This window comes from Pseudophryne corroboree, chromosome 5 (genome assembly GCF_028390025.1).
Source record: "Pseudophryne corroboree isolate aPseCor3 chromosome 5, aPseCor3.hap2, whole genome shotgun sequence".
NCBI classification, from domain to species: domain Eukaryota; kingdom Metazoa; phylum Chordata; class Amphibia; order Anura; family Myobatrachidae; genus Pseudophryne; species Pseudophryne corroboree.
This window is the reverse complement of record NC_086448.1, coordinates 20,850,412-20,872,103: the sequence shown is the minus strand read 5'-3', so window position 1 is coordinate 20,872,103 and position 21,692 is coordinate 20,850,412. Positions and strand designations below refer to the sequence as shown.

General features: G+C 46.1%; 1 long non-coding RNA gene across 5 annotated transcripts in view; it reads right to left on the bottom strand.

Moving 5' to 3' along the window:
- LOC134927118 (uncharacterized) overlaps positions 1-21,692 on the bottom strand; it is a 435,449-nt gene that overhangs the window by 78,981 nt on the left and 334,776 nt on the right. The window contains exon 12 of one of the 5 annotated variants that reach the window (XR_010177560.1): positions 8,679-9,332. The exons of 3 other annotated variants lie outside the window; for them this stretch is intronic. This is a non-coding gene — a long non-coding RNA (uncharacterized LOC134927118). One more of the 5 variants, XR_010177559.1, reaches the window with a different exon arrangement.

Below are 21,692 nucleotides of genomic sequence, written 5' to 3'. Positions count from 1 at the left end.
GCATGAGGGACATGTTGTGAGCCAATTGTCTTGCACAGGAAATAGTTACACCACCTGAACGGGTGGGTTGTGGTAAGCAAAGACCCACAATGTTTGGTCTATTTGGTTGTCCTGGCCGTTCTTTAGTGCCGCCCACCATTGAAACATTTAAAGTAAATGTATTTGTATTTATAGCTAAGCTATGTTGGGGGTGATGTCAAGGTTCTTTGATTTTGCAGTGCAACACGGTAATACACGCTGATACTGAGAGTATAGCTGCAAGGAATGACTTAGCGATGGCTGCATGCTTCCTCCAGGAACCATTGCTGCTCTTGGTGAATTACATTTTATTCCTGTTTTTAACTGAATTCACGTCATGTAATATTCCTTTCTGTATAATGGACACTGTCCCCCAGGCCGGGAGAGTACACACACGGTGTTTTATTTTGGCATGAAGGAAATGTCTGGAACATTTGAAGAGATAAAATGTATCTTTATTGGGAAAGCTGTGTAGTAGAAGTTTTGGACAATACAGAACAAGGCGTTTTATGCATTGTTTTATGGGTAAAACATTTGCATTGTGTTCCGATTTATTACCTGATAACGATTGGTTGGTTATTAATGATGACCGTGTGGTGCATATTGTACATCTCTGGAGTACAGTGCGCCTAATTCAGATGCGGATGCAGAGCGGCTATTGTGCGCAAATCGGTCGATGTTTTCTTACTGCACATCTGAGCTGCAGTGCGCACGCACAACGAGTGAAATGCGATTGGATCTCACTGATGAATTAGTCTCAAGGTGAGTAACAGGAAGACAGCGTTTGTGAGTGGTAATGGGGTGTGGCTGGGTAAACGCAGGCGTGTCATGTTCAGATGGAATTTTCTGGGCGTGCATAAGTTAGCAGTTGCGATTTCACTTGCTACTGGAAAACCCTCAGCATCTCGGGAGAGCAGCTTTGCCTGGGCATCTACAGAGGCATTCAGACCCTGTGTCATGAACCAAATTGAGATGATGGTACCGATGTATCAGCAATTATACACCGCCTGTTGGAAATTATATGACAGCAGTGGGCGTCCCTTTGCTCAGGTTAGCTTTTGTCCATATTAGCATGTAACCGCAACTGCATATGGCAAAGGATAGCAACCGCATCTGAATTAGGCCCAGTATGCACAGGGCAGGATTTCTGGAGGAGAGTCTCACACACTGGAGTTTGGTTCCCTGTTACCAGATCCATCTGTGTCACTTTGCTGCCATCTGTTTCCTCACGGGCTGCATTTCACGTCTCCAGAGTCTGTACTCACTTACAGGTATCTGTAACTGTGATTGGCATTTCACTCATGGCGGTTCCCGTTGTTCCGCATCATGAGCACCGCCATCTTGGACTGTACCACATAATCCGTTCTGTCTAACCAGCTACCAGCAACTCCATCAGTACCGTTTCTTGCGGCAGGTGAGCCGTGCGATAGCACGGGGCTCCCGCCGCGGCACTTTGTGGCTCCTTCTGCTCTCCCTCCTCCCTCTAGCACACTACTCCGCTCGGGGGGTGGAGTTTTGCGGAATGACGCGGTTACGTTGTGATGTCATGCTCTGGCAACGATCACGGATGCCAGAGCATGAAACCCCTGGAAATGAGCATGACACCCAGCACATGAAACTCCTGGCAACAAGCATGACACCAAGCGCATGAAACCCCTGGCAACGAGTGTGACACCCAACATGAAACCCTGGCAACGAGCGTAACACCCAGTGCATGAAACCCCTGGCAACGAGCGTGACACACAGCGCATGAAAGCCCTAGCAACAAGCAGGTACAGTAATTTAAAAGTAATTAGAAGCTTTACTGTAGGGCATAATGTATCATGGGCATTGCGGTGTATGCATTACTGTGTGGGCTTAATATGGTGAAATGTTTATTTTTGCCAGTGGTGGCCGAGGTCTGTTGTTGCAGGGTCAAAAACTGGGGTGTAAGGTTGTCTTTTCGTGCGAGGCCACACCTATTTTAGTGAGGTCACACCCTTTTTAGCAAGGCCACGCCCCTCGCCGGGAATCTATTTTTCTTATGTCTACTGGGGGGGGAGCAATTTTGAATGTCTGGGGGAGGGGGGGGGGGGCACATCTTTTTTAATGCTCGTACTGGGAGTCATATTGTCTAGAAACAGTCCTGAACTCCATTCACACGTCTCACCCAGCCTATCAGTGCTCAGGGTACCCTATTTAAACCAGGAACTTCTGTCAGCACATTGCCAGTACAGCAACTCTCTCAGAGGATCAGTACCATGTCTCCTGGTTCAGTACCTGCTCCAGTATTGCTTCACAGCATTCTGCTCCAGTGTTGTCCAGGAAACCTGCTCCAGTACTGTCTCACAGCATATTTCACTGCAGCCTGCTCCATTAGTTCTCCAGCACCCAGCACCCTGAGTTTCCTGCAGTCTGCTAGTTGTGCTTCAGCCACTTAGTTCCAGTATATTCTCGCAGCCAGCCTGTTTTATATACTCGGTTCTATATACATTCTTGTAGCCATACTGCAGAACTAGTCCTCTGCTACTACTAGTCGCCAGCACGGGGAATAGCATTATCAAGCCATCCACCTTCATTCACTCTTCAGCACATACATTAAACCCAGGGTGTCCCGACCCGAACCAAAAAGCTCCTAGGGCCTGATTACGTGTTGATCGCGCGAAGCTGCTTTTTGCAGCCCGTGCGATCAACTATACTCCGCCTGGTATCCGTTTGGATGGTCGACCATGTTATGGTCGACAGTCATTAGGTTGAGCACTATTGGTCGACAATGACATGGACACATGGTCGACACGTGAAAATGGTCGATGCGTGAAATATCGACGCATTAAAAGGTTGCCATGAGTTGTTTTTTTTAAAATCCTTTTGGGGAACTTTTCCATACTTTACGATCCACGTGGACTACGATTGGGAACGGTAATCTGTGCTGAGCGCAGCGAGGCACCGTGCCTGAAGCATGGCGAGCGAATCGAGCCATGCGAGGGCATACGGTGCACTAGTTGGGGTTCCCCGTCACTTTACGCAGAAAACGACACACACAAAAGTTTAAAAAAACCTCATGTCGACCGTTTCACGTGTCGACCATTTTCATGCGTCGACCATTTGTCCACGCCGACCATGCCAATGTCGACCAATAGTGGTCGACCTAATGACTGTCGATCATAACATGGTCGACCATTCATACCGGAACCACTCCGCCTATGGGGGTGGGTTTTTTCCCATAGCAAGCCTGCGATCGCTTGTGCAGCCCTGCTATGTGAAAAAAAAGTGTGCAATTTCTATCTAGGGGGGTCATTCCGAGTTGTTCGCTCGGAAAATTTCTTCGCATCGCAGCGATTTCCCACTTAGTGCGCATGCGCAATGTCCGCACTGCGACTGCGCCAAGTAAATTTGCTAAGAAGTTTGGATTTTTACTCACGGCTTTTTCATCGCTCAGGCGATCGGAGTGAGATTGACAGGAAGTGGGTGTTACTGGGCGGAAACAGGCCGTTTTATGGGCGTGTGGGAAAAAACGCTACCGTTTCTGGGAAAAACGCGGGAGTGGCTGGAGAAACGGAGGAGTGTCTGGGCGAACGCTGGGTGTGTTTGTGACGTCAAACCAGGAACGACAAGCACTGAACTGATCGCACTGGCAGAGTAAGTCTCGAGCTACTCAGAAACTGCACAGAGATGTCTTATCGCAATATTGCGAATCTTTCGTTCGCAATTTTAAGAAGCTAAGATTCACTTCCAGAAGGCGGCGGCTTAGAGTGTGCAATACTGCTAAAATCGGCTTGCGAGCGAACAACTCGGAATGAGGGCCTAGGTCTAGAGATACTTACCAGCTGCAATGTTTTCAGCCTGTTCGGTCCTGGCTCTGACATCAAACACCCGCACGGGACACGCCTGCATTTCATCAAACACGCCCGCGTTTTTCTTACCACTCCCAGAAAACGGCTCCGAACGCTGTGTTGCCGCTCAGGAACGCCCATGCCTGTCAATCTTCAAGCGATCGTCGCTGCGATCACTTTCTTCGCTCCCTTTGTTGTTGCCCGGTGGCAATGACGCGTGCATGTATTATGGCCCCCGTGCATGCGCAGTAGTGACCCGGTCGCAGCTGTGCGAGCGAAAGCACGCTGCGATCGGGTCGTAATGACGCCCCTAGTGCGGTGGCAGGAGGTTTCCGAACATTAGATGTCACAGCAAAGCAAAATAAAACCCTTTTGCTGCACCAGTAATATAATTAGACAATGTATAGAGATGCAATAACATATTGGCCCTCATTCCGAGTTGTTCGCTCGCAAGCTGCATTTAGCAGCTTTGCACACGCTAAGCCGCCGCCTACTGGGAGTGAATCTTAGCTTAGCAAAATTACAAACGAAAGATTCGCAATATTGCGAAAAGACTTCTCTGTGCAGTTTCTGAGTAGCTCGAGACTTACTCTGCCAGTGCGATCAGTTCAGTGCTTGTCGTTCCTGGTTTGACGTCACAAACACACCCAGCGTTCGCCCAGACACTCCTCCGTTTCTCCAGCCACTCCCGCGTTTTTCCCAGAAACGGTAGCGTTTTTTCAAACACTCCCATAAAACGGCCTGTTTCCGCCCAGAAACACCAACTTCCTGTCAATCACATTACGATCACCAGAACGAAGAAAAAACCTTGTAATGCCGTGAGTAAAATACCTAACTGCATAGCAAATTTACTTGGCGCAGTCGCAGTGCGAACATTGCGCATGCGCAGTTAGCGGAAAATCGCTGCGATGCGAAGAAAATTACCGAGCGAACAACTCGGAATGACCACCATTGTACGTTAAAGAAACAAATGCACAAGACTAAATGAAGATGTAGATTAAAGTAAAAACCCCACATGAATAGAAACCTCCTCTTACATAAATCCATCGTAACAACGCTACCAAATGAAATACAATTTAGTATTTTGTTTATTAATAAAACTCTACAAAACAAATGCAAAACTCTCCTCACATGCAATTAGAGTTTTATTGTAGATGACACTAATTATACATTACTAGAGTTCCTCACCCAGCGCTTCACGTCACCGTGCAGAGGACGCTGTAACTTTCCGCACTTCCATAGTCGCACAAAATGTCACAGTCTCGGATAATTAGTTGTCAGTAAAGGTTTAGCGTCGGGTGTGTTGAGGCACAGAGTCTGACAGACCACGTGGTGTTCACCAGAGACCATGGTATGGGATTAGCTGCTGGGAGCCTGCTCATTGGCGTATCTCTAATGGGTGCAGAGTGTGCGGGGCACACAGGCCCCGAGATCCAGGGGTGCCTACCCTGCACACACTGCACCTATTTGTTTAATACCTATCTCTCCGGAGTCCCCCGTCGGAGCCATCCCTTCTCAGCAACGCAATAGAGTCTGAACACTAGGGGGAACAGACTCTATTGCGTCCTGCTGAAAACTCTGGAAACGAGGCACGGCGGCCATTTTTCTGGAGTTTTGCACATGCACATTAGGTAAATCTTCTAGAAAATAGCCACCCGCTGTGTTCCCGGAGGTCTGCGCTATAGACTCTATTGCCGCTGCGGAGAAGGACGGCACCGCCGGGGGACTCTGGAGAGGTAAGTATTAAATCCTTGTGCCTCGGTCAGAGAGGAGAGGGCCTGTGATGCTGGAGGCTGCACACGGGCCTCCTCCTCTCTTAAAATGCCCCTGAGCCTGCTGGTCACAGCCCTCTAACAACACCCCCACTCCCTCAACTCCATGTCACTAGCGGGGAGTAAGGAGCTGTACAGCAGTAGCGTCATTAAAGCAATACATCAGGTACCTCATAACTAGAGATGAGCGGGTTCGGTTTTTCTCGGATTTACCCGAATCTCCTCATTGGCAATCAGACGGCACGTGTTTTGGATAGCCAAAGGGAAAAATCCAGAAAATAAGAAATGGCGATAATTCTGGCGTAAAGCCGAGTAAATCCGAAACCGCTCATCTCTACTCATAACTGTCCTGATGTAGATGAGGTGAGCCGAATTTGATAACTTTATAATCCCCGGCCAGCCATGTTCCACTAGAAGGTGTGTCTGATAGAGCAGGAGTGGACAGCTGCCATGCGTTCCTGTCACTGTCAAGTTTTGCAATGAACAGGCCTTGGAAGTTGAGGAGGACTATTGGACAACCTAACACTTAACCACATTAGGCCTGCAGTCTAGGTGTGGCCATGCCGCATGCGCATGTGCCAAATGGATCTCCTCTGTAAAAGCTGGGGGACGCAGTGGGGTGGTGATGGTCACATGGGATGTGACCATGTCAGGTAAAGCCTACACCAGTTAAATGGCTAAAGGCTGGGTAATGAAGCGGGGTCTGAGTTACTGCATTCTCCAAATGAGTGAGAGACGGCTTGGAGGAGCTACCTGGGTCTCCTAGTCAACAAACTCATTAAATTGTTGCATGTGTCTCCCTTGCAGAAGTGGATGCGTCTCACGTTCCGACTAGCCATGCAATCTGTGTGAAAAGCCTCTTTTTTACCAACGCATTTTACCCTTGCCTCAAAATGCGTCCAACTCAGACTTGAAGTACACCTTCAGCAATTGAGGAATGGCATTTCAGTTTGATGTTTTCTGTATAAATGTTAATACAGGTTGAGTATCCCTTATCCAAAATGCTTGGGACCAGAGGAATTTTGGATATCGGATTTTTCCGTATTTTGGAATAATTGCATACCATAATGAGATATTATGGTGATGGGACCTAAATCTAAGCACAGAATGCATTTATGTTACATATACACCTTATACACACAGCCTGAAGGTAATTTTAGCCAATATTTTTAATAACTTTTTGCATTAAACAAAGTGTATCTACATTCACACAATTCATTTATGTTTCATATACACCTTACACACACAGCCTGAAGGTCATTTAATACAATATTATTAATAACTTTGCGTATTAAACAAAGTTTGTGTACACTGAGCCATCAAAAAACAAAGGTTTCACTATCTCACTCTCACTCAAAAAAGTCTGTATTTCGGAATATTCCGTATTTCGGAATATTTGGATATGGGATACTCAACCTGTATAGAAAGAGTCTGATAATGGAGAGCACCAGTGGCGGAACTAGCGAGCGGTGGGCCCAGGTGCGGCAAAATGCTTTGGGCCCCATCCCATCCAAGTCCACCCCCTCACCCCTGGAGAGGATCTGGTGAGGGGGACCTGCTCAGGGGCAGAGAAATGGATACCTAGCAACAGTGCCGTAACTAGACATTTTAGCACTGTGTGCAAGAAACGGCATCGGAGCCCCACCCCTGCATGCAAAACAGGGGCAGTGCGTGCCGTAGGCGCGCGCAAAAATACATAGTGGCGTGGCTTCGTGGGGAAGGGGTGTGGCCACAGAATAATACCAATTCATAAAACGGTGCACAGTAGTCTCCATTATTCAAATTACGCCGCACCGTAGCACCACTACACCAGGTAGAGACCCTTTTACACCTTACGGCGGACAGATTCCTCTTTTTACACATTACGGCAGACAGCGTCCCCTTTTTACACATTACGGCAGACAGCGTGCACTTTTTACACATAACGGCAGACAGCGTTCCCTTGTTACACATAGTGGCAGACAGCGGGCCCTTGTTACACATTACGGCAGACAGCGTCCCCCTTTTTACACATTACGGCAGGCAGATTCCCCCTTTTTACACATTGCGGCAGGCAGATTCCCCATTTTTACACATAGCGGCAGGCAGATTCCCCATTTTTACACATAGCGGCAGGCAGATTCCCCATTTTTACACATAGCGGCAGGCAGTCCCAACACAAAGAAAGAAAGAAAGAAAGAAAGAAAGAAAGAAAGAAAGAAAGAAAGAAAGAAAGAAAGAAAAAGAGAAAGAAAGAAAGAAAGAAAGAAAGAAAGAAAGAAAGAAAGAAAGAAAGAAAGAAAGAAAGAAAGAAAGAAAGAAAGAAAGAAGAATTATACTTACCCTCTCCGCTGGCTCAGGCTCCTCGGTGCAGCTTGACGATTCCCGGGCAGGAGAGAAGGAGGAGGAGGGAGGTGGAGGAGGGAGCCGCAGCAGCGCTGTGTTATTGGTAGAGGCGCTGCTGCTGCTGCCCCTCTGCTTCACTATATGCTGTTCTCGGAAGACAGCCTATAGTGAAGCAGAGGGGCAGCAGCAGCAGCGCCTCCACCAGTAACAAAGCGCTGCTGTGGCTCCCTCCTCCACCTCCCTCCTCCTCCTTACCCCGTACCGCTGCTCCTCTCCTTCCGGGCGGCTGTGCGCTGCGGGCAGCGGTTGCCCGCAGCACGCAGCGGCATGTAATGAGTCAGTTTGACTCATTACATGCTTTGGGCCCCTGGACAGAGGCGGGCCCCAGTGCAACGCACTGGTTGCACTGGCGGTAGTTCCACCTCTGGAGAGCACATTCTATTGCTGCCTATTGCCGGTTGCTATAAAGAGATGGATCGCACATCTTTCTGCCAAGTAGTGAGCGCCGATTGCGTCAAATTAATCTGTATTCAGCTCCTCAACTCTGTAGCTACATTCTGGAGCAGTAAAAACACAAAAGGTAAGGGCGCTGCTGTGTGATCTAATGATTTATAACTCAAAGGTGACCAGCAAAGGGTGCTAAACAATAAAATGGAAAATCAGGTGCACAATAATATATGAAGTGGGGCCCATCAATAGGAATACTCCCCCCCCCCCCCCCCCTTCCTGGGCTATTGGTACTTACATTGTAATAATGCAGATATTTTAATAAATACACAGTTGAGACACACAACAGACTGTAACGCTGAATAAACATTGGCGTTAGAAACACTTACATGGACAATAAATTAGCTCTCATCTAAAAACATTTCTACGTCTGCATTCATCTTACCGGCTCCCTAGTACATGAGGAACAAGAATGGTGAGAACCCACCACTATACATCTGAGCGTGCTGCAATTAAACCCCCACACACTAAAAGAAGGATCTGTCAATCGAATGAAATCTGTGGCTGGAAGGTTTTTCCTTGTCTGCAAATCGCTGTTTTATTAAAACAGTATAATAATTATGTCTGCATAAATATGTTCCCACAAACACCAAGGCATTTAATACAATTTTAAAATAAAAGGGGGAAAAAAAAAGCTTTTTAATGCCAGACTTAACAAAGCTGAAAGCCTGACAGGAGCGCGAATGGAAGGAGAGAGCGCAATTTTTTTCATGACCTTTAAATAAATGCTTTTCAAGTGATAATAATAAAAAAAAAAGAAATGGAACAGGCTTGGTGAGGATTTTAGCAGGACGTCGGATTTCTTTGGAGGTTTCCAATTAAAATTTTGGCAGCGCCGGCTGGGTCGTTGAAGTGTTGAACCTACATACGCTGCGATGACTGAAACCGCTTTTTGTTTCTGAGAAATGAAATAAAACAAGAATGAAATTGCTGTGATTATTACCGCTTATCATGGCAGAGCACAGAGACAGCCAGACAGAGAGGAAGACTTCCAAGTCTGAGCCGCCGCACTTGGCTTGTTGGCCCCCACGTAAATCCCTGACAAGAGGGAATATGCAGGATGGATTTCACCTGGTTGTGTGGCGATAAGCCGTCTATCACTGGTGTACAGGACAGCGGATTCCTGGTGGGGGGAGGGGGGAACAGGTTGTTTGGAGTTGGGTGAAGATGACTCCATTTGCGGGTAGGGGATGAGTCAACGACTTTAAAGTTAAACTGCAAATAAAAAGTTACATTTATAGAATGTGATACTGTATAAAAAAAAGCGTTGAGAAAATACTAAACATTAACATATTAAGCATACAGTTATGTATTTTTTGGTCTTGTGACCATTGCTTGTAGAGATGAGCAGGTTCGGTTCTCCGAGAACCGAACTCCACGTGTTTTACATGGGTCCGAAGCAGGCTCGGTTGTTCCCACCTGACTCGGAAAACCCGAACGAGGCAAAACGTCATCATCCCGCTGTCGGATTCTTGCGATATTCGGATTCCATATAAAGAGTCATGCATCGCCGCCATTTTAACTCGTGCATTGTAGAGAGAACAGAGAGGACGTGGTTACGTTCTCTCAGTGGCAAATCTCAATATCAGTGCTCAGTATCAGTGCTTATTGCTGCTCAGTAATACAAGTACAGTGTCTCTCTTGTGCTGCATCTTGCTGCTGTAGGGTGCTGTGGTAGTAGTGTCCTGTGACCAGAGCCGGCCCTAACCAATATGATGCCCTAGGCAAGATTTTGGCTGGTGCCCCCTAGCACCACCGCTGGTTCCGCCTCTGACCTTGCACCTCTTTCCCAGCACCATCACCCCTCACCCATAGCAGTCCTTATTTTCGTGTTTGTACCCCCTATATTTTAAATAGGAACAGTTTGCACATTTGGTGCTCAGCCCAAAAAGGGGTGTGTTTTTGCTGGCAAGGGGCATGGCCACACAATAGTAACCCAAATTACAATTACACCACACAGTACTGCAACTTTATTCACATTTGATCATGCGATAGTGTCCATAATTCATATTACATCCCACAGTAGTACCACTTTACCTTAAAAACGTTACTCCTCACAGTAGAGCCCCTTATTCACATTACATCACACTGAATTGCTCCTTATTCACATTACACCACACCCTATTGCTCTTTATTCACATTAGACGACACAGTAGTGCCCTTTCTATACGCAACGCCACATAGTAGAGAACCTTATACACATAATGCCACAGAGTAATGCCCCTTACACATATGAGACGCCTTATTAATGTCCTTATAAACATAATGCGCCTTACGCATAATGACAACCTTTATTAATGCCCTTTTACACATAATGTCCCTTACACATATGCCGCACATTATTAATGCCCTTATACACATAATGACACACATAGTGCCCCCTACACATTTGTTGCACATTATTAGTGCCCCTATACACATAATGACACACATACAGTAGTACCCTGTTACACATATGCCGCATATTATTAATGCCCTTATACACATAATGACACACATAGTGGCCCTTTACACATATGTTGCATATTATTAATGCATTTTTACATGACACACATAATGCTCTTTACATATATTCTGAACACTACTGCACAACCAACCCACTCACATGCACACAGCACTCACACTGCCACTAACACTGTGACCTCTGCCTCTGCTTGGATACAGATGTGTCCTCATAAATCTTGCCTCAATGCTAACGTCGGGCACATTTTTTTAATGAAAATGCATCTTATTTGCATTGCTGTGTGGCTAGGATGCACAAGCAGCTTCTGCTGATTAAAATGATATGCAGCATGCCTATATACTGTGTGAGACTGTGGCTGTATCTGCATATGAAATGCTACACACAGAATATAGGCATGCTGTATATCATTTTAATCAGCAGAAGCTGCTGATGCCCCTAGGCATATCAAATGCCCTAGGCAATTGCCTAGTTTGCCTATGCCTATGGCCTGCTCTGCCTGTGACTGTGCATCGGTCATCATCATTCCAGTCACAGTGGTATCTGGGGGGGGGGGGGGGGGGACAATTCCAGAGTGCTTTTGTGCTGCACACTAATACTAGTACAGTGTCTTGTGCTGCTCAGTGTCAGTTCTCAGTAGTATCATCATCAGTGCCGAGTATCACTGCTCATTGTCTTGTGCTGCATCGTGCTGCTCAGTGTCAGTTCTCAGTAGTATCATCAGTGCTCAGTATCACTGCTCATTGTCTTGTGCTGCATTGTGGTGCTCTGTGTCAGTTCTCAGTAGTATCATCAGTGCTCAGTATCACTGCTCATTGTCTTGTGCTGCATTGTGGTGCTCTGTGTCAGTTCTCAGTAGTATCATCAGTGCTCAGTATCACTGCTCATTGTCTTGTGCTGCATAGTGGTGCTCAGTAATACTACATTACTATTACTTGTACAGTGTCTTGTGCTGCATCTTGCTGCTCGTGTCAGTTCTCAGTAGTATCATCATCAGTGCTCAGTTTCACTGCTCATTGTCTTGTGCTGCATTGCAGTGCTCAGTAATACTACATTACTAATACTAGTACAGTGTCTTGTGCTGCATCGTGCTGCTCAGTGCCAGTTCTCAGTAGTATCATCAGTGCTCAGTATCACTGCTCAGTAGTATCATCAGTGCTCAGTATCACTGGTCAGTGCTCAGTGTCTTGTGCTGCATTGTGGTGCTCAGCAGTGGCGGATTTAGGGGGGGGGGGCACTCGGACCCGTGCCCCCCCTGTCATTTGTGACCCCCCCCGGTGCCGCCGCCGCATAGGGAGATGACGGGCGCCCGCTGAGATTGTGTTACCAGCGGGCGCCCGTCTCCCTGCACAGCGGCAGCCGGAGGCAGGAGCTCAGTACTGAGCTCCGGCTTCCGGCGCTGTCACTGTGCGCTATGGGAGAGACGTCAGTCATGACGTCTCTCTCATAGTGCTGAGTGACTGAGGAGCGGACGCCAGGAGGAGGAGGACTGCAGCGGCGCGGGAACGGGGCTCGGTAACTATGTATTTTTCTTCCTTAATGCATCTACTGGGGGCTAACTATGGGGGACATTACTACTGGGGGGCATCAACAAGGGGCATGTCAAAGTCAGAAAAATATCTCTATGCACACTACCATATTTGCACCTCACACAGGTCCGTGCTGCGCATGCGTGCGCTCTCCCGTACGTGCGCATACTCACAGTCGCGGGCACCCGCAGGCGCACGGTATGCGTATTTACGGTAGAGTTTATGTGATCGTAGCGTGCGACTCAATCGTTACATATTTTCACTATATAATGTATTTTGTAGATCATGGTCCCTTTGATAGATTCTGAAAGTTTAGTTAACATAGCATGTTCCTGAACAGAGAGATCCCTCTTTGTATTGTACGAAGGGTCTAACAGGGGTCATACAGTGGTGTTTGGTACCCATCGGAAGAGTATTTAAATAGCAATATTCCGGTGTTGGTTTGGAGCGGATTAATCGCTCGTGCGAATAGTTATGGACATAAGAAGTTTATGTCCATTTACTATTATTTGTTCTTATTTAGTCATGCGGCGGGAAACTCAGTGTCCCACCCACCTGAACAGTTGGAAGCAGTCACAGCCCACCTGTATGAATCAACCTATGACCTTTTGTTATAATGCGAAGCCGAATTCCTGTGTCCAATGAACAATGAGATTGTAGGGACCATTGAATTGCATTGTGTGTGGGGCATAAATAGGCAGGCCGACCATACCCAGTTCACTCTCTTCAACGGTTCTCATTGCTGATAATCGGGAGCTGGATATCGAGGCGCATGCAATCGTTTCCCCTTGTGCGTAAGTGTTTCTCCGCAACTATATTGATCTTCTTGTTATTGTGGGCCAATTTCTCTCTCTCTCTCTCTCCTCCTCTTTTTCTCTTATTTTCCCTTAAATAGTAATTGTATTATATTTCCTGTGTAGTTATCTGGTTAGGTAGTCTATGTTATATTGTAGTGTATGATTTGTATTTGTATTAATTCTTTTGCAAAGTATATCATTCAAAATATATATATATTAGGCGTTGGACCCTAAGCACGGTATCTGTGTAATTCTTATAGTGTTAAGTATTCTCAGAGCGTCGGTGACGCTCATTCAGCTTTTGAGTTAATAAGGTTACACTAGGTTGCATCTACACCCTATCTCTACACTAAGGTTTTACAGCATATTTCATTGTTTATGGTTTAGATATAAAGGTTTAACATTGTGAGCGTCAGCGCCGCTCGTGATCTCCTCGTGGTCTCGAGCGTCCGCTACGCTGATAGCGTAGCATTACGGTAGTCGCTCACCTATAAGTGTGCCCGATACCAACAGCGTATTCTCGTGAGCGTCTGTATCGCTCGAGCAGCCCGCTCCCGATACAGCGTCCGTTACGCTATAGTGAACCATTACGTTAGTCAGCAGCCAATAGCGTGCCTGCCTGTGATCTCTTGGCCGTGAGCGAACGTGACGCTTGAGCGTCTCGACTACGGCTAAGCGATTGTTACGCAGCGAGCGTACCCTTACGGTACTTCATACATAAATAGCGTACAGTGTTCTTAGACCTCATAAAGGGTATTATATACGATAAATATTTAGCTTTATCAATTGGCGGCTCGCCCTGTCCTTCACATATCTGCACTAGAGTAATTTCAGCAGACATTATCCAGCAGCAAAGGGCGGGAGATCATATTCCTCGTAGTGCTGTTTGGATAAGCGTCTGCTTCTCTTAGTAAAGGGTGCTGAAGGAATCCGGGAACCGGAGGTAAGAACAACACGCTAGTCTCTTTTAAAACTGTTTATTTTCTGTCTTGCGTACACACGCACGCACATATATATCTGCATTTCTTTTTCATTTGTGTATTTTCGTATATCACTCTTCTGTTTGCCTTTTTATAATTGATAAACGTGCTGAGAGAGATTTGCCGCTATTTTAATAGTTTAAGAGTAAAGGTAATATAGTTAAAGTATAGACAAACACACAGCTGTGCCTGAGAGACAAGGCGAAGTCAGTGTGGTGCGTGGTAGATGATAAAGGATCATCTACATTGATAAACGTATAAATTGTGTTACGGTGGATCTTTGCTTTGCGTACACGTGTCTCTAACAAAAGACTGAGACTTGTGTACGCAATCCAAGGGCCGACGCACGCAGCGTATATTACGCAACGGAGCGTACGGGTACGCCCACGTAACTCAAATCACAAGCGTTAAAAACAATTTTTTTCAACGCGATAAATAGCGCAACGCGGTAAATAACGCAAGGCGATAAATCGCGCAAATCTATTTTAACATTCAAATTTTAAATTAATAGATCCTTCTCCTAATTTGTAACACATCTGGTCTAAAGAAAATTTCTGCGCAGAAATAGAAATAGAAACAAAAGTGTATATGTGGTGAGTGAGTGTTTGTTTTTACAATTTTTGAGGTTGAACCACAAGAAAAGTCGAGTTCTCGTGAGGTACATGCGTGTAAGTGACGTACATGGTGGCTAGGGAGGCATCCCTGGTTAAAACATACAATTTGAGCATTAGAGTGTAGCAGACCAGGAGGTCATACTGTAACAGACCAGGAGGTCATAGCAGACCAGCAGGTTCAGGTACAGCAGACAAGGAAGTCCGCTATACAGTCCACAGGCACAACACCAAGAAAGGGTTGGTGCAACACCCATATAGGCCATACAAGCTCTGGCTGAAGGAATTCGCAGCCGCAATTTTCGATTCCACTGGTCGCTCCGTACATAAGATTAGTTGCTTATGTGCTGAACGATTGTACCGCACGTAATTGTGTGCATTAGTAAACCTGACCGGTACTATTTGTGTACGAAGGTCATAAACGCTATTTGTACATTCTAACGTGATTTGTGTAATTTTTTTTATTTTAAGGGAGGTTCGCTGCTCACTCAGGAACTATCCAACAACCAATAGTAACTGGAAAGAGTAAGTGTTCTTCGGATCACCCTCACAGGTTCCAGTAAATAGAGGTTCAGGTCGCAGGGGCCCTAGGTCGAGTACGCCAGCACCATATCGGTGTGATCAGGTCGTATTGGTCGGCGTGGGCGAGTGAGTGGGGTACTCGGTAAACCGCCACCGTCAGCCTATTTTGAACATTTTGGTTTGCGTAAGGGTTGGCTGAATAAAGCAACACCTTCGAACTATGGGGGCCACTTGTTCAGGTAGGGGGCGATCAACCTCGGTTCGGGTTGATTCAGTGAACCGACCAGTCGGGTCGGCAAGATACGTAATGTGTGAGAAATACGGAAGTCACACAGAAGCTTTATGTGATGAATGGGAGAGAATGACGGTACATGACGGGGAGAAATTCCCAAGAGTAGGTAGCTTCAGCACAGAAGTGTTAACGAATTTAAGGGGAAGGATATGTCTCATTAAATCAGCCAAGAGACGAATCAAACATTATGATTATTTACAGTTGTGGCAACAGGAGGGTGACATACAGAGAGGATTGGCTCAGGCGGCGGGATCTGGCTCGATCAGAAAACTGATAGCCACGGCCCCACCGCCACCATATATATCGGGAGAAAAATTGGTTGCGGAGAATGACGCATTAAGGTGTAACAAACAAACACTTAGCAACTGTGTAAATGTTAAAGATAATGTTAACCAATTAACCAATGCAAGTATTAACCCGTGCAAGTTGTACCCTGTTTTGAACTTTCCTCAGGAGTGTGATCAAGAGGACGAATCGGCAACAATTTCAGCGCTCTCTCTAGCAGCCACCATAGCAGAGACCACTGTAGGCACAGCTCAACCCCCGAGATTAGTAACGAAAGCCCCTAGCGGAGGGATAGGTGAGGTCGTATCAACGGGTAAGTACGGCACCATACACTATGCTGAAACTATTTCACCACAGCCTGTAGAATCTACACAGGATGAGGTTGTTAGAGTTAATCCTGTTAAGGTAATAGTAGTTCCAAATGGGAAAACAGACACTTCAGGAGTCACTCCTGTTAGGAACATTGCCATGTACAGCCCATTTTCCCGAATGGAATTAAGGACCATAGTGTCGGAATTCCCTGACCCTAGAAAAGACTTAGTTGCCAGCCAAAAATACATCAGAGACCTAGGTAACACGTTAGAGCCCAACAACAAAGACTGGCAGATATTGCTGAGAGCATGTTTACCCTCCAATGTCGACGCAGCTCAATTTTTAGCTGACTGTGGATTAGATCAGGATGTACCTCTTACAGATGTGTACAACAAAGACAATGTAAAAAGAATAAGCTTACAGTTAAAAGAGTATTTCCCAGCCGTAGTTAAATGGAACAAAATATTCTCCATTAAACAGAAGGAGTCAGAAACAGCTGCAGAGTATTTTCACAGAGCATTATCAGAAATGGCAAAATACACAGGCATAGAGGACATTAAAACAAACATAAACCATCGAGAAGTAGCAGTATCGGTACTGATGGATGGTTTAAAAGAGTCATTGAAGACTAGGGTACAGACCACACAACCATGTTGGCGAGGTCTGTCTGTGGCTACTTTGAGAGAGGCTGCTATTGATCACGATAGGAACATCACCAGACACAGGGAACAACAAGGTGATAAATTAATGTCAGTAAGTATACAGGCCCTGACCACAAGGCAGCCTTTGTTTATATCACCAAACCCTGTGGGTAAGTCAAGTGTGGTTACTTGTTATTCTTGTCATAAACAGGGATACATGGCACGAGATTGTAAAATGAAGAATTCACGAAACTCATACCAACCCCCTAGACAACGACACGACACACGACATTGGGAGCAAGGTCCGCAGAAACGGAGTTATGAGCCACATACAGGGGAAACAAAAAGATACCCCCCGAACAGAGACTGGCAAGCCTCTGGTAGCTCCCAATTAACTCCATCACAAGTAGTTGCTGCCAGCAGGATTCAGGGAGGTCACCATACCCAATAGGGGTGTGGCCATACCTGTAATCTGCAGCCAGTAAAACTGATTGCAAGTCTTGGAAGTGAACCAGAAATTGCAATCAATGTAGCTGGTAAATCATTAAACTTTCTTGTAGACACAGGGGCGGCCAAATCAGTGATAAATTCGACAGTGGGCATGAGAACCACTGGTAAGACAATTCCAGCCATAGGGGTAATGGGAGTAGTCCAGCACTACCCTGTTAGCAAACCAGCCGAGATTACAGTAGGGCCTTTACATACCAAGCATTCCTTTTTGCTGGCTGCATCGGCACCGACTAATCTCCTGGGAAGAGACTTACTGTGTAAAATGGGGTGCGTCATTTATTGTACTCCTGAAGGTGTATTCTTGGACATACCTGAGAATCACGCTCAGGAAGTGCGAGACATGTTAGACTCCCCGTCAAAATTAATGTCACATACCATTATGACAAATAGGACTCCCTCCCAAGTAGAAGAAATGACATCTCAGATACCAGAGTCACTTTGGACTAAAGATGGACAGGACACTGGATTAATGGCAAACGTAGCTCCGGTAGTTGTACAAGTAAAAGATGGTAGGATAGCTCCAAAAATCCCACAGTACCCTCTGAAGCCAGAGGTGGAGTTAGGAGTGTATCCCGTAATAGAGCGCTTGCTACAACAGGGCATTCTAGTAAGAACGTCCAGCACTGCCAATAGTCCCATCTTCCCTGTTAAAAAAAGTGGGGGGAGGGGTTACCGGCTAGTGCAGGATCTAAGGGGGATTAACAAAATAGTTGAGAGTCAGTTCCCCGTAGTGCCAAATCCAGCTGTCATCCTAATGCAAATCCCTCCCACTGCGAAATTTTTCACTGTTATTGACCTCTGCTCCGCTTTCTTTTCGGTACCTCTGCACCCTGACAGTCAATATTTGTTTGCATTTACATACAGAGGAGTCCAATACACATGGACTCGATTACCACAAGGATTCATAGATAGCCCAAGTATATTTTCTCAGGCTTTGCATGATTGTTTACAGTCTTTCCAACCAGTGAGTGGATCAGTATTAATACAGTACGTGGATGATCTACTACTGTGTTCTGATTCATTGGAAGCATCCCTGAAGGATACGAAACAGCTCCTGTTTCATCTTTCAGACACAGGACACAAGGTTTCCAAAGACAAGTTGCAATTATGCCAAACTAAGGTAAAATATTTGGGACACTGTTTAACACAAGGACTGAGACACCTGACCGCTGATAGAATTCAAGCAATTAGAGACATGACTCTGCCACAAACCCAGCAACAGATCAGAACATTTTTAGGAATGTGTGGGTATTGCCGTAACTGGATCCCAGGGTTTTCCATCCTACCGTTACCCTTGCAGGAGATGGTCTCCTCAAACAAACCTGATCGGATTTCGCATACAGACGAGTCTGAGACAGCATTTGAGAGACTTAAACAGTGCCTAACGCAGGCACCAGCATTAGGTATGCCTGACTATGGGAAACCCTTTGAACTATACGGAACAGAAAGTGCTGGTTGCGCGGCAGGCGTACTAACCCAAAAGCACGGTGATGCCAGCAGGCCGGTAGCATATTACAGCGCTCAGCTAGATACGGTAGCGCGATCCCTCCCCACATGCTTGCGAAGCGTTGCTGCGATAGCATTGCTAGTAACGAAAAGCGAAGACGTCGTGCTAGGTCACAACCTCACAATTCATACACCACATGCAGTGTCAGCCTTGTTAAATTCTGCACAAACCAGACACGTCTCATCAGCGCGGTTTACAAGATGGGAATTGGCACTAATGGCCCCCGTAAACATCACCATAAGGAGATGCAGTGCATTAAATCCTGCAACATATCTCCCAGGTGTGCCTGGACAGGCACAAAGGGTGGAGGATGAGAGTGGTGGGGAAGGAGAATTTAACACAAAGGAAGACACTCATGATTGTATGGAATATTTGACCCAAAATTTTACCGCAAGGCCTGACATCAGTGACAACCCACTGGAAGATGTAGAACTTACGTTCTACACGGACGGTAGTTGTCATAGACAGTCAGACTCGGGAGACTTGTGTACTGGATACGCAGTCGTAGATGACCAAGGCACCATAGAAGCGGAACCGCTAGGCCCACCTCACTCAGCCCAGGTTGCTGAACTGGTCGCCCTAACCAGAGCATGTGAATTGGCTAAGGGCAAATCAGCCAATATCTACACCGACTCTAGATACGCATTCGGGGTAGTCCATGATTTCGGAGCCCTATGGCGCCTCAGAAATTTCATGACGGCAGCTGGTACACCGGTAGCGCATGCAGCTCACATAAAAAGGCTTCTAACAGCGATACAGGAACCCGACAGAGTGGCTGTTATCAAATGTAAAGCACACACATATAGCCAAGACCCAGTATCACTTGGTAACAGCCGAGCAGACGAAGCTGCTAAATTAGCAGCTGCTACCCCCAGACAGACAGACACCACACAACTGATGGTAATAAATACCATCAACACACAGAAGTTGTGTGAGATGCAAAATTTGTGTTCCACACAGGAAAAGGCAGTCTGGAAGGCAAAGGGATATGGTCAGGAGTCCTCAGGACTCTGGACGGATGGACACGGTAAACCAGTGGCCCCCAAAGCATACCTTCCATGCTTAGCTGAGGCAGCTCACGGGCTGACTCATCTGGGCAAGGAAGGGATGTGCAAGTTGGTAAGAGCATATTGGTGTGCCCCAGGATTTTCTTCTCATGCGAGTAAAAGGGCAATGTCATGCCTTACCTGTCTGAGAAAGAACATCGGAAAGGCAATACCTACAGAACCATCTCATATCCCACCTGCCGGCGGCCCTTTCCAGGTAATACAGATTGACTTTATTCAATTACCCCCTTGTCGAAATTTGAAATATGTACTTGTTTGTATAGATGTTTTTTCAAATTGGGTCGAAGCATTTCCGGCGGCCACAAATACCGCTATGTTTACTGCTAAGAAAATTGTGCAGGAATTTGTATGTAGATATGGTATCCCTAGAATTATCGAAAGTGATAGGGGTACCCATTTTACAGGTGATGTCTTTCAAGGAATGTGTAAATTGATGGGAATTGATAGCAAGCTGCACACTCCATACCGTCCACAGGCGAGTGCGAAAGTGGAAAGAGTGAACAGCACTATTAAAAAATAAACTGAGTAAAGTGATGGCAGAGACAGGATTGACATGGCCAGAAGCTTTACCCATTGTACTGTACAGCATCAGAACCACTCCCAGGTCCCCTCTTAATCTGTCTCCCTTTGAAATCTTGTTTGGTCGACAACCGCATGTTATGATTAACCCTCAGGATGATTTGAAGTGTAACAATGAAGTGACTGTAAAATACTTGATTAACATGAGTAAACAGTTGAGGAATCAAAATGATAATCTGAAGTTAGTGATTCCTGATTTACCAGATAGTAATTGTCATGACATTGAACCTGGGGATTATGTAATGATACGGAATTTTCTACGCTCAGGTTGCCTTATTGACAGATGGGAAGGACCACACCAGGTCTTATTGACTAGCACTACAGCATTGAAGGTTGCTGAGAGAGAGACTTGGGTTCATTCGTCCCACTGTAAAAAGGTTGCTGATCCAGAGAGGTCCCGTGATAAGGAACAGACGGTAGAGGTTGTATCACTGGAGTGTCTGTTCCAGGAGGATTAAGGCGGCACCTGAGCATTGAAAATCACAAGACCAAAAGCAGTTGTCGATCCCCTGTTCCCTTTTATTGTTTTTCTCCAACTTCCCATCCCCTCTCCTTCAAATTATTTTTTCCCCCTTCTCATTCTTCTCCGTTTCCTCCTACAAGATGGACTTGCCCCAAGAGACTGTGATCCGGATTTTCCTGTTGACCATGATGTTGACCAGAGCAGTCTGTTCCGGCGAGAGTACCATGGAGGTCGAGAGAGGTTCTGGAATGGGTTCTGATGACAGAGATGGAGGCGTAGTTTTCCAAGAACAACATAATCAACAAGCAAAGGCGAGTATCAGAAAACGATCCGATAGCATTGACCATAGAAGGAATTGTGAAGGATTGTTAGCTGAAGAAAACTGTATCTGTCGGCTCTGTAACAATGTCATTGAGGATGGGTGCATAAAGAAATGCCAATCCAGTTTTAATATCCATATGGACCGGCATCCATTGAGTGACTATCACTCCTTAGTGGGTAGTGTGTTAAATAAAACAGATTGTTGGGTATGCTCTCAAGTACCTCAAGGTCATAGCAAATCAGGGCTAGTACCATTTCCTTTAACGTTAGGGGAGGTACTTGAGTTAAGTGGTGGGAGACCGGTGGACAGGAGGTTTAATATCTCCAGCCCTCCTAGTTTGAAGCTCCACCAATACCATGTGGATAGGTCCCTATTATGTT